We start from the raw sequence: 14,218 nt of genomic DNA, 5'->3' as shown, positions 1-14,218 counted from the left end.
GAACTATTGAGATGTAACACAAATCCAAGATTCATTACATTTGCTGCTTACAGAGTAACTACCTCCGCCTTTTTTTGTTTTTATTTCTTTCACTATAGAGCAGAATTTTAATTTTATTGTGTGTTGCAAGGTGTGTGCTCTTACTGTTAAACATGATATCAAGTGTTATGCTGAATTTAAAAATCAGAAGATAAATATAATTTTAAATGCTGTGAGCAGCAAATAATATGAAAAACAGTAAATAACATGACAAAATCCAAACTTCCTTGTTAAGTTACCTGTTCTTGCTTAAAAACAGAGAATTCAACTTACATTAAAAGACTTGCTTGGCCAGCTGTTCTTTCTATAGTGGATTGCATGTGGAGAGCTTCTGAGTGTGGAAGTGGAGTAGTGGTTGTAACTGCTGAAAGCCAAAAAGAGGATGGACAAATAATAAACACAGAGAATAAAGGATAGACTGAAGTAAGAGATAATTTATAGCTGAGCACAAAAGGAACAAGTGTGATTTTTCAGAATGGCAACTCCTCTAATACTTGCAGAACTCAAAATTTGATTTGAAAAGCCTTGATAAAAACTAGAGGAGAGCAAGATTAAAAAAAATAAATAAGTGAAACAGTACAACACAATTTCACCTACAATTTCAAGTATTCCATTTGTCTGCTTTGATTGCTGTCTTCAGAAATTAAAGCACAGCACTTTCATCAAGAAAAAATTACAAGTACTGCAGTAAATGCTGTGACTGCCCTGCAAACAAAAGATAGCTTCAGACAAGTAAGTGTGTATCTATCCATTTTGAGAAGACCAAGAAGCTTATTAACCATTGCTGTGATTCACAGGGTTGCTGTGGCACACAATACCTTGAGTGTGTAAGTCCGGTGCTACCTTAGGCAGATCACTGCAATAACTGTGCTACAGCTGCTATCATCAAAAGTAGTGCTGCTACCACCCTCTGTTCTTGCATTTTCTTTAATGATGCAGCATTCATGAAAACATTGTTCTTTGTGTGTGAATATACTGGCAGTAAATATTAGTATATCTAGGACATTTTATATCATTATCAGTTATGTATCAGTTATGAGGAAAGGGCAAAAAAAGGGTGGTGGAGTGAAAGACTCTGGAGATCAAAAAGAATTCAGGATTTGAAAAATTCAAACCCAGAACAATGACTGAGAAGACAAATCGGGGGTACTCATTAGTTTATAACACCACAAAATAGGAATGCTGGAATATAAATACAAAATAACCTAAAGGAGCATTTCAACTGACAGATGTCATCTGTTGCCATAAATAGCTACCAGATCCTGTGCATAATCAGTGAGGACTAGAAGGGTGAGGGAGAGACAGGTATAGTAAGAATACCTCCAAATACCAAATCCTGAGAAAAAAAAGAGGTGTGGCTATAGGCAAAGATAAGGCAAGAAAGAGGAAATACATGAGATTTAAATATAAGGATCCAAGTTATCTTTGATATTAAATCATTTGAAGTCTGTGGAGTTATAGTAAGTATGAGTAGACATTGAAAGCTGTTGTATGTAGTTCTGTTTTGAATGCTTTCCTTATTACACGTTTGATTTTTTTTTTCCCTGTGGTCATGTCTGTTGGTTTAATCCAAATTATCATTTTTTTGAAGCAAATTTGTGAAAGTTTTGACAATTTCTGTGTGTTTCTCTATACTTTCCTAGTACTGCAATGAGCTCAAGATAATGCATACAATGTTTTTGCATAAACTAAATCCAATGTAAGAGGTATTAAATTAACTCCTAAAATTAATTTCTAATATCTACCAAATATTTTCTCAAATTGTAACAATAAGCCTACAGGATTTCAGCTTTATACTCAAAGGAAAATAAAAATGGTATTTCAAGATGACTTAGTATCATTATTTTCTGTGAAGATGCTCCCTGATGTCATTTTAATTCCAATAACAAGCCCTGACCCTGTGTAATTCAAGTGGTTTTATATCATCAGATGCTGAATGGAAAAAAGATTAAGCTATGTTTTAAAATCATCTCTTCTGATTGCCTGTTTAAAACAATCGATGTCTGAGCAAAAGACTTCTTTGAAGATGTTGAAGAATGAGTCTGAGCTGAGCCAAAAATCAACCCAGCAAAAAAGATGGAACCTTCATTGTGGGCCACACAAGCACTGCTGTTATTGTAAGGACTGGATGAGTTAGTTGTCTGATATGGGAGACAAGCAGGTTTGACGCTTCCAGTGGCAGCATAGACTTAGTTTAGCTTAAACTAACTATGAAACTGCTCCTTGAATGATTGCGATCTTTGAACAATAAGCTGCAGAGGGAGCACACTTATAAGAGTCAAGTCCTGATTTCACTGCAGTAAAATATGAGTTTGGTTGCTGATGCATATAAAAAACAAGGTTTTGCTGTGAGGGAGTGTGATCCTGGGAAGAGACGTGGTGAGTCACCTTCGGAAGAATATCTAAAAATGAGGATGGAAATGGTTAGCTCAATATTGAGATACTGAGCAGCTGAAAAAGAAATGAAAATTTAAAAGGTTTTGTGTGTATGTATGTATGTGATGTTAAATGCCTAAAATTTGTACATTCCTTGACTAAAGAGCTGAGGTTACAATGTGCTTTTGTGACAGAAGGAGGAGTTTTGGACACAAAGGTTACATTTATTGACTTACTGTTTTCTGGGTAATATTGATGTAGCCCAAATTTCTTTGTAAAGGAATGATGTATCTTTGAAGTATCCAATAATGAAGGAATAAAATAGAAGTGAAAAGAATTACAGTCATTTCACTGTTTTTAATTCTCTCTAGAGAAAGTTTACAGTCCTGGGAATAATTAAATATAAATAAATATGCAAATAATAGGATTTTTCAATTTTGATTTCTAACCAGATGTAAAGAGAGACAAATCCAATTGTGTCTTCAAAACATTTTCTCTCTTTATTTTATTAAAACCAGAAGTTATAAAAAGGTTGTTCTCTCTTCAATATGATGAGAATAAATACTTGAAAAGATGTAAGTGGAACTATAAGAATACAAAAATGTTCTTAAAGGCATAGTTCATAATAAAAAAACTGATAGTCACATATTTGTCTTTTCCAGCAAAGGTAAAGAGCGTACTTTCTTTTTGTCCAAAGCATTCCTACATTATTGCAGAGTTTTTAAACATTATTGACTTTAAAATTTTCCCGATTTTTAAATTTTAAATGCTGGCTTTGAAGTATGAAAATAATATTGCATAAAATCCTTTTTAAGTCTTCCTCCATGTTTTTCTGAACTGTAATTTCAGCTTCAAGATTGTTCAGACAGTTAAACTAGGGCCCTGTAGGCTAGAAAAAGTAACATTTGTATTATATAAAATTTTAATGTATTGTTTATAAATCATTGTTATAAATAATTTTTATGGTATATGTGACGTGCAAATGAAGGATAACTAATTTTGTTCTCATATGTGATCTTTTGCCTAATTAAACTGAAAACATAAAGCTTTGAAATAGAGAAGATAAGCCGCACTTGCCATGTGCATGTTTTACATTTTTTATGTAGAAAGATTCCTCTTGTTGCATGTAGGTTTCTGATCACCTGAAGGCAAATCAGCTGTTTTCATCCACAAAACACGAAGAAGATGAGTGCGTATTCTGCATATGCCTTGCAGAGAACTTGCCGTTCAGTGTGATAGCACAAAGAAGTAACTGAACACGTATTTCCTTCTTCAGACATTGAACAGTGGACCAAAGTCCTCATTTCTCCCCTACACATAGAGAATACAGTCATTCCTAATTAATGCTGCCTTCCAGTGGATTTGCTTCCTCTCACTCACCTGCCTCTTCTCTAAAAGATTGCTCTGGCACATCGAAGGCAAATGCTTTTTCTTTACAGATGGATTACTCTAATTTTTATTTAGGATACTCAGAAGCTGAGTAAATCATCGTCATTTTTACATATACAAAGGAACTTCATGTACAATTTAATTTCTGTTTCTGATTCTCAGTTACTTAGCGTATATATGACTAAAGGCAAATATGAGTTAATACCTGTGGAGAGACAATTCCTTAGCATGTCACAGATTTAATTATTCAATCACTATCATCTAACTGCAGAAGTACTCTTAAGTAATGTTTGGGATAGAGGAGACTTGGCAAGGTGTCTGACAATGGTTTGCAGACCTGTTTCTCCATTTGGCTGTACATGTATCCATGTGGGGATTTTATTAAATTTTTTTTTATTCTTACTTGGATCTCCTTAGAGAAAAATATTTTGACATATTTGAATATTTCTGAGAGGAATTAATTTTCCTGATTTTTTCAGGAAATGAGTAGCAGTTGGGTTATGTCAGTCACAAACAATTAGGCTGAATTTATCATCGTGGGGTTTTAATGAATATTCACACANTTGTGAAATTTGTTTTAAATGTATGTCTAGTGACCAGAGGCAAAATATTGTTAAGGTCTTACTGAGCATTAATTATTTTTTCATCTTTGAATATTAGTTTTCTATTGATATGTTTCAAAAACATTGGTGAAAAGGCTTGACTAATATATTTGCTTAAGGAATCTAAACTCTTCTGTTCAAACTTCCAAATTCTATAAATATTGTAATTACACCACTAGAAGTGTTTCGCTGGATATGCTGAAGCATTATCAGATATTACAAACTGTTTCTTGTGTTTTGGGACATGTAAGGGGTGTTAAATTTGGAAGAACACAGTTTAATTGATATGGCATAACTTTATGAATGTTCAAATGTATATGTACATCAGTTTCAGTTATTTTACATTAATTCAAATAATATTTATATCTGTGATAAGGAAACTGACAAATTATTAAGTTTTGAAAATTTCTTTGAGCACACTGTTCACCTCTCTAAGTTGTGTTATCTTTCAAAGTAGTAAGACTTATCAATTCAATCTACATTTGTGTAAAAAAAGTCTTCATACAGAATATCAGAATTAACTTGATTCATGTATGTTGCCATATTTCAGGAATTATAAAACAGATGAGGAAAAGGGGATGAGAGGGTAAGACACTGTGTTGATAATAAGAGATCTCAGCCTGCTTCCCATGTTCAAGCTTATATACAAGTTCAGTTATGTTAGATTTTATCAACTTGGCATTGCTCAATTAAATAAGAAAGAAAACAGAAAGGCAGTGATTACTTGGGAAATGTAATACTTTTTTAAAAAAATTGAAAATTGTATCTTTAATGTAGTAAGACATGGTATTAAGAATCATATTTTGGTCATATATTAGGAACACTTTTCTGAATACATACTTGAATATTCTGATATAACCTCCATTTTGAAAAACTTTTCTTCTGTCTTGAAAGAAGAAAAATTACACTAAATTTCAAGGTCCTTAAAAGCAGCAGTGGTGAGTTGCAGATGGGGTATCATTCCATTAATGTAAAATGATACCTTGTTTAATTTTATTTCTGATACTTCAATAAACATGAATTTGTTTTTTACTTCTGGTGCTTTAGTTCTGTAGAACATGTTCATATTCTGCCACGTTAGTTTTACTTAAATACCTAATGCTTTTACCCCTTAGGGTATGGCTCTGGGAGAAGGGCTGAGCCTAAATGAATGTGATAGCTTACTTTTTTTAAAGAAGGTGGTCCTAATTCCTCCTCTGTTCCTTTACACAGACCTGTATGCTGCTGTTGTTTCCTTTAAATGGATTTTAACGGTTGTATGATCCCTCAGGGTGCCAGTGCAGCTCACCAAGCCTCAAGCAGAATAAATAAAATAGGCAGCAATAATAAAATAATTTTCATATGCGCTTATACCAAAGTCAGTTAAGAATCAAACTCCAATATCCCTGGGAATGGTAGAAAGGGATAGAGCACACAAATAAGTGGGACTTTATCACTGGGAACAAACTGCATCCTTGTGGGATTTCAGAGCTGCAACCTTAGTGACTGCTGGTTAGCACTGGGGAGTTTGACCTCATTCATCCACCATTTGAACTCATAGTATTTCAGGGCCAGTGAGCTTTGCTAGTGTGCCTGAAGACTGAAAACCATGAATTACTTGGCCTTTTTGTGTTGACCTAACTTTCTTCTTGGCGCAATGCTACCTGTTTTATTTTGGCTTGAAATAGATCTTCTCTGCTGTGAATTGTTGAAGATACTTTCAATTTAAGGTTATTTTTACTTTTATTTTCTCTGTTCTCCCTGTTGATATGGTTTGTACTATGACTTTGTCCTTCTTTCATTTTTAGGTTTTCTCACAGTCAAACTGCCTGCAATCTAGGAAATGAGTACAAATGGTTCCTTTTGAGAAGGAAAATATACTGCATTAGTAATTTATCTTCTGTGATACCATATACTCTTTTCTGCTGACTCCATCCAGCATATGACAATTGTGCTTCCTAATGTTTTGTCCATCCTTCATCCTTGTTTTTTTCCAAGTCTTTAAGGAACCTTTGCTATCTGATGTTGAATTGGCTTTCCATTCTAGAATCTCTGCCTCCCTCTTGGAGGATAGAAGTGATTTGAATGGTTAGCCTGCGGTTTTTATGCTTTGCAAAGGATGGCATGCAGTGACTGGTAGGGATATGGTTCACATTCTGTTCCACTGCTGTGGACTCCGAAGTTAAACACGTCTCAAGATCTATCTGAGTTTCACAGCTCTCATATTAGGGAGCTAAAACCCAAAAGAGAGAAATTTACAGTACTTTAGATAAATTTTCAGTCTGTGGAATCATGGAAAATTGCACTTGAATTCAGCGGAGTCATGATTAACCTTACCGTGTCTTCAGGTAACATTCTCTGATTTATTTACAAGATGGTTTCATACTTCTGAAATGAGATCTTCCAGAGAAATGTGTGGTTCATATCCAGAAGATAAAGTAGTTCTGAGTAAAAGCAAATGTATCTCTATGAATTTTAAGATAGTAGGTGTGTGCTAAGATTTCATGAGGTAACGTGCTGTAATCCCTGATTTACTATTTAGGCAATAATCTTGTCCTGCAATATTCAATGGAAGTGTAGCAACCCAATGTATTATATGTACTAGGTTATTCTCCATTTCAGCCAGATCTCTGTCTTGCATTCCAACAAACCCAAAAATCTAATTTTCTCTTGCTTGAAACAAAGGCATGAGCAAACGTAACTCAATAGTGCACTGAACTCAAGGTTACGCAAAACAGTCTAACAGAAGAAACAGCACCTATATACTATCCTCAACTGCTAATGTTTTCCAGTAATCTAAACTTCTCTTTAGTTAAGAAAAAATAATGGAAAACTGTGTGGTATGTTTGAAACGTTATTACTTGACTAATCTATTGGATGTGTGGAGTGATTTTGACTTGCCAAGGCTAGACTATCTGCTTGACCCAACTGGAGAGATAAAATTGTATTTAAAAATTTTGTTCTACCCTCTTTGAAAAGATGTCAGTGGTATGAATTTAATCAATGAGTGAGGAAGAGCATGTACTGTCAGCTGTGATGCCATTGGTATGCTGATGGTATCCAGCTAAGTGTCTGCTTCTCGGAGTGCAGACAGTGCAGTCTTCCAGATGTCCCAGTGTCTGGCCAAAATAGGGATAGTGATACAAAACAGATGGTCTTGTCTCAGGGCAAAGCAGAGTTGATGCAAGCTGCTAGAGGGATGGAACAGGAAGAATGGCAGAGCTTCAGTTGTTGGATGCCATGTTGTACTCATCCTTGATTCACTGTTAGCAGAGGTAGCAAGGAGGGCAGTTGTCCCTTTGCAAGTAGGCAGAGGTTTCAAGAGCAATAGCAAAGTTCTACAGTACGTTTCTTCTAGCTTTTTTATCCAAGAGTTTTGGTGATTATCATAGAATTACTGATGTGTTACTGTCTCAGTCAGGACTTTAATGCACCTAGAGCTCGGTAGGGACTTTCACATACAACACATGGAAGTATGTGTTGCTAAATGTTCCTGTGCACACAGAGAACTTAGAGATTTTTTGCTTTCTCCCTGCTTGCCCAAATTGTCCAGTCTGAAATCACTCATATATGAGTCCCTAAATTAACTGGAAATTTTCTAGCACAATTGCTTGTGCTAGGTACATTTGGGTAGAATGCTTGACTGAAAAGCACTTTTTAAAATGGGAGATAGGCTAGTTTATCAGTAGAAGGTTTAAGCTGTATACGTGTCTTGCTTCTTACTTAGTGTGTTCCTTTCTTCATGAAGAAAATTCTCTGAATGACAAAAAGGTGTTTGGCTATATTTGGAATTTGATCTTTTTAATTAAGAGAAAAAAGATGTTGGGGATATTCATCTTAGGTCATTTTTGTAAACCTTCATATAAAGAGAATGTAAATTATCAGTTTGATTAAAAGTAGATATAAATTAGAAAAATGTAAGCAATAATGTAATGTGAAATCCAGTATTTCAGATACATATTGTAAGGAACATCTGTACTATGTTAACCAAATACGCTTGAAAAATATTATGCTATCTCCTCTTTGTTAAAAAATAAAAAGAAGCACCATACTGAAACCTTTTAAATACACATTCTTTTTGAATACTTTGATATTTTTACTATGATTGAAAAAAAGCTTACTGATTTAAATTCTATTGTTATGACAAAGCTTTTTTGGTGGTTTTCTTTAAGAATGCAGAGTTGGACTGTGGTTTGAATTGCACATTCAAATAAATATAGTGGTTGCATGAATGAATGACATCGGAATTGGAGCTGATTAGAAATATTGATCAAAATTTGCTTTTAATTTTAAAAGCTGTTTTACTTAGAGTGAAAAAAAAAAAAAAGAAAAAACTTGCTGAGGGAAAACATTAAAAGGCATTCCTTAGATGCCTTCTGAAGTCCAGATTTTGAGGTGGTTTTGTGTATTTTCTCATTATGACCTTTTTGAGGTTCTGTACTATTACAATGCAAGTACTGTTGTACAATTATGGCAGTTGCAGTAATGCATTATAGAATGTGATATAACAAGTGAAATATTCTACATTTCATTTTATTGGAAATGTAGAAGTAATGAATGCAACTAATGTGCTCCAATCAATACTAGAGTCCTATTCTTGTAAAAATAAAGTTTCTGAAAGAATTCTTTAGCACTGAATGAAACCACCTAGTTAATAGCTTAGATAGTGAGTTTGAAATCACTACTGATATGGCAACAGTACTTATATAGTCCATTATTGTTGCTGAACTAGTCGATAACAGTAGTTATTTGGTGATTTTAGATCATTTGTCCTACAATTACCAGTAGGGAATGGTAAGAGGGAATGATGCCAGTTCTTTCCAACTGTGGTTATGAGCTTTCTCATTTAAATGAAATGAGGCTGTAATGTTGTATTCAGTCATTGGGCAGTTCAGATACCCCAGATTTCTTTTATGAACTTCATCTGCCTAATTTGGAGCAAAGCTCTGAAGTCCCTGCACTGCATCTTAGAGATGCTCTTATCCCCTAAGTCAATATTTGGTCAGTCTTGCTGGCAAGGTATTTGTTTTTCAGTCATGAACAATTATCACACCTAGTGGGAAAAGGCAGAATAAACAAGAGCCCTGCGGTCTTAGTGTAGTTTTCTAAGGTTCTGAAGTGTGTTCTAATGAAACTAGAACATCATCAGAAAAGGACTCCTATATTAAGGAGTTTTGCAGTATCTGCAGTGATGCTTTCCCTAATCTTATGTTGGTTTTGTGGTTTTTAGACTGTGGAGTGGGATTATCCTCTGACAAATGATACAGGTAGAGGTGGACATGCAAAGTCAAGTATTTAGTGCTATCATATTTCAATTGGTTTTGCATGAATCCCTCAAGCACATTTAGGGAATTTATTGTCAACTTGAGATGCTTCTCAAGTAAAATGTCTTCTGAACATTGTGTTCAGAAATCTAAAATACCTCTAAGGAGTGAAAGTCCCTGGATTTACTTAAAATGATATTTGTATCAAAAGTCTATGGCATGGGTCTGAACTGGCCCAAAGTCTGATATTTGAAGATGTTAATAGGAAGACATATTAGCATGTGTACCAGAACATGTAGCATTGTGTACTCCATGACATTGAATAAACAAAATGAGATGTTCTGTAGCTAGTGTACTGCAGAAGCTAACTCCAGTTTTGCATCTGTTGAAGCAAATGTTTAAAGTATCCTTTTCAGGAGTGGAGCATCAGGTGTTCTAGGCTTCCTTGTCTGGAAGCCTAATTCCTGCTTGTCCCAACGTTTCTTTTGGAATTAATGTGGACTTTTTATTGGACTCTCTTGATATTGGCAAGATAACTTATCTAAACGAAAAAGGATCGGTTAATATATTAAGACACATAAAAGTATGACATGTAAAGCAGCGGAGTTTCCTGGAACACAAGCAGAGCTGCTACCAGCAGTAGGATTTGTTGGCTTGAGTTTTTGGGGTTGAATCTTTGATTGGTTGGTTTGTGGTTGGTTGGGGGATTTTTGTTTGGGTTTCATTTGTGAGGGCTTTTTTCTTTTTAATGAGAGTAGTAGAGCATATTAAGAGTCTGTGTGTCAGTCAACAGGCCTTGACAAATCAGTGCTATGTACATGGAGTATGGCAATGTCTACCATGATGTAAGAACACTACCTTGAGAAATTCATTGCTTCAAAGGAAGAGGCATTATTTTCCTGATGTATCAGAATTGCCTGGTGGCCTGCAGACCTGCAAGAGCCTAAGTCAGAATTCATTATCTGAATTTTTATTCTCACATGAAAACGTCTAGTGCTTTTCTTAGTGTTAGACAGAATAGACAAACTGAGCTGTCATAGACTTTTCCAGCTTTGCACCTTAAACTTAAAGTATTCCTGTTTTATAAAGGAGGAAGGAGACAAAAGTGACTGGATCATAGAAAACAATGTAACACATGACCAAATTATATGAGCCTTCTGCACAACTAAACTTTCACTGTATTTTATAGGAATTTTGCAAAAGAAGAGCTGTGTCCTTAAAGTGAATGGTGTGCTAGTCTTGTAAATGTTTGTAAAATGTTTCCACACCCTGTCATCCCAAGACATTAAGCAATCTTGCATGGTTTCTAGAATACTTGGTGCTTGTGCCCCTTTCCCTCCCCCTATCCCTTCCTTCCCAGATAGAAAGGAAGTAAATAATTGTGAACAACATCCTATTTTAAAAACATTACCTTGTTATTGGGCTATGTTCTTGTTTAGTCGAAATAAATTTTTTTCCCCTCCCCTTTTTGATGAAACTTCTCTATAAAAAAATCACAAAGAATTCAGCTTAGTTCAGCATTATTATTGATACAGAAAACATCTGTTTCTGTGCTAGGCTATATTATACTTGTGATCTTTATCTCACTTTAAAATATTTTTGTCTATTGTTGTTATGGCAATGCATGAAGATTGCAGCTGTGTGAATTTATTTTGGAGAATTGCTGATTTGAGAAAAATGTAAGTTTTTTTCATCTGGTTCGTAGGTAGGGTGTTTTTAACCCTAGAAACTGCTATAGGACCAAAGCTGGGTCTTCACATTCCCTATTCATTTAGAGAATAGCAGAGAATGAACATTAAATCAAAGAAATACAGTGCACAGTCATGCATTAAAAAACCAACTTTTATTAGCACAAGTGAGATTGCTTCACTTATGTGAACTTCCAGCCTATTTCTGTACAAAGATAGGTAATAATTTTCTAAGGATTTGAGAAGTTTCACAGTATTCTTGTCTTCCATGACTTAAGCAGTCATCAGCTTGGATTTTCTTTCTCTCTTTTCTCAGTGAATTACCTCATTGCTGCTCAATAAAATCACTGAACCACTCAGCTGTATCCTCACTAGTTGGTCTAGCAAAGAATACAAAGAAAGAGAAAAGATTCAGTGTCCAGAACCTGTTACTGAATTGACTTCTCAAAGAAACCCTTTTTTTTTGCCAAGACTGGTTCTTTTTGATGTTACATGGAAACATCTGAACCTTTGGAAACCTTTTTTTTACATTCTTAGAATGCATTACTGCACTCTTTGCTTGTATTTATTTTAATAACATTCTTATTTGTGTTCGAATATTGTTCTACAAAGCACACCTGAACTGTTGAATGACACACACACAGAGTTTAGTACTAAAGTTACTGTATGGTTTATTGGTTTTTTGTTATTATTTTTGGGTTTGTTTTATTGGTTTTTGTTTTGTTTTGTTTTGTTTTAATTATGGGCCATTTAATTCTTGTGGTCAATCAGGAAGGTTGCCAGATGATAAATAAACTTGCTTACAACTCAAAAGTCCCCATCCAAATTTGTGGGTATTGCAAATCAGGAAGCTTCTCAAAGCCCAGTTGCTTTAATTAGAAGAAAGTGGAATATCTGCACTGTAAATATGAGGCATCCAGAAGAAACTGAAATCATTCAGTACTGATGTGGAGGTGCAGTAATCCAAGTGCTGCAGTTATTTTTTGGATTTAGTAGATGTGGTTATACCTCTCTGTCTAGTTGTAATACTAACAGCTTTTTGCCCATCTGACATCCAGTGCTGAATTCAGCCATCCAATGCTGAATTAGATCAATGAAAATTCCTTGAGAAAAAATTATCAATTGTATATGGTGTATATTTTTGATATTTTAAATCTGCATTTTTCTATGCACATACTGCTATTTGTCTAACAGCATGTGACAATAAATCAGTACTGTGTACTATTCTGCCTGCTTGTCTGTTAGCTACAACTATAGGCAACTCTTGAAACCACATTTCTTGCACAAAGTTTCTTAGGAGAAAAATGCTAGTAGTTGACTAAAAATGAAATAGGTATGGTTTTGATATAAAAACTCAAATATAAAAGGAATGATGGAGAGCAGCCTGTATCCTTGCTCTGTTGAAACAGTCTCAGTCGTCAGAAAGCCAAAAGTTAATCAAGCAGAGAACAGTTGAAAACCTCATTTAAAGAAATCACATCTGTTTAGGGGGAGAAACACCAGAGGCATATGCTTCAATTTCTTTTCAACTGTAATCCATACAGTGGTTTACATCTGTTAAGAAATGTGGAACTTTTCACACCTCTTTAAAGCACAATTAAACTATATTTATTTTAATACCTAATGTGTTCCAAATATGTAATACCTTTTCTGAAATGACTCAGAGATGATTGATTTCATAGCTCTTTATTGTATAACCTTACAGGTCCTTTGAATTAGTTTGTGCATTAACCATATATGAAATTTAAAGGAAAAGCTGCTGAAACAGTGCAAAATGATGCCAGGAACTTCACTGCAGCGATCAGTTTATATCAAGGCAACAAATTACCTAGAGGAGGGAGCGGGGAAAGGAAGGAAAGTTTTCTTAAGCAGTAAAATAAAATATTACAGAGAAGAAAATGTAGTTCAAGGACTATAGTCACAAAACTTTCATTTATATTTAACCTAGCTGTTATGGAATGTTGCTATTGAAAGAGATGTCTGCCTAGAGTGTTGATTAACATGGCAGAGTCCTGACAATCTGACCATACTGCCCTGAGTTTAAAACACAGCAGTAAGAGTAGCTTTAGGAACTAGATGACAACAAAAAATTTTTCAGGTAAAGATTTGGGGGGTTGTATCTCATTCTTCTGTGTATGAAAAGGAGCTTGGTACTCCACTGTGTGTCTGTAGTGGTTACTTGTGTATTTTAAGTTCTAATTGAATGTTGCCTCTTCTGATTTCAGAATTCTCTATGACTTTTACGCATCTGATGTTGGGATTTAAAATCTGCCTTTTTGCATTTTTTACTTCACTCAGATCCATTAACATCAGGTTTCTATTGTAAAGTGGAATATATGAAAATACATGTGTATACATACATTATCTGAAAGACATTTTAATTAGATGATCACATACTGTATACCATGTATACCACATGCATCAGTCATTACATGGTTATGTAATAGCAGCTAGTCAGTATTTTGCTTGATTACCTTTCAGCTAGAGCCTAATCAAGTTATAAACTACTGAAAATTGGGCTTTATGAATACTGTGGGAATAGATAACTTGCCTATTTTGTGCTAGCAAGAAATATACAGATTATCATTTACAGTCTAACTGACCTATGCTCTTCCAGTGTCATCTTGGGAAAAAATTCTCTGAGAGCCTCAGCTGTCTTCCTGCAAAATGGGAGTGATTTTACAGTAGTAGAAAATTCAATTATTATTATGAGTTGCCCATATTACAGTGATATTTAAGTGGGCACATTTTCCAATGTGTGTCCATTTCCCATTTTCTGGGTTTAGCAGAGCACTTTTATTTTAAGACTGTTTTTTCATTGCTAAGTGAATAGTTGATGAAGAAACAACAGAGGAGGAGCATACACTCAAAAAAAAATATT

General features: G+C 34.7%; 1 protein-coding gene across 4 annotated transcripts in view; it reads left to right on the top strand.

Moving 5' to 3' along the window:
• CUNH8orf34 (chromosome unknown C8orf34 homolog) overlaps window positions 1-14,218 on the top strand; it is a 156,525-nt gene that overhangs the window by 85,169 nt on the left and 57,138 nt on the right. The gene's annotated exons all lie outside the window — the stretch shown is intronic.

Source organism: Empidonax traillii, unplaced genomic scaffold, assembly GCF_003031625.1.
Source record: "Empidonax traillii isolate 1590-97213 ecotype Southwest subspecies unplaced genomic scaffold, ASM303162v1 scaffold327:size604231, whole genome shotgun sequence".
NCBI lineage: Eukaryota > Metazoa > Chordata > Aves > Passeriformes > Tyrannidae > Empidonax > Empidonax traillii.
The sequence above is the reverse complement of the archived record's forward strand: the minus strand, read 5'-3'. Positions and strand labels throughout refer to the sequence as shown.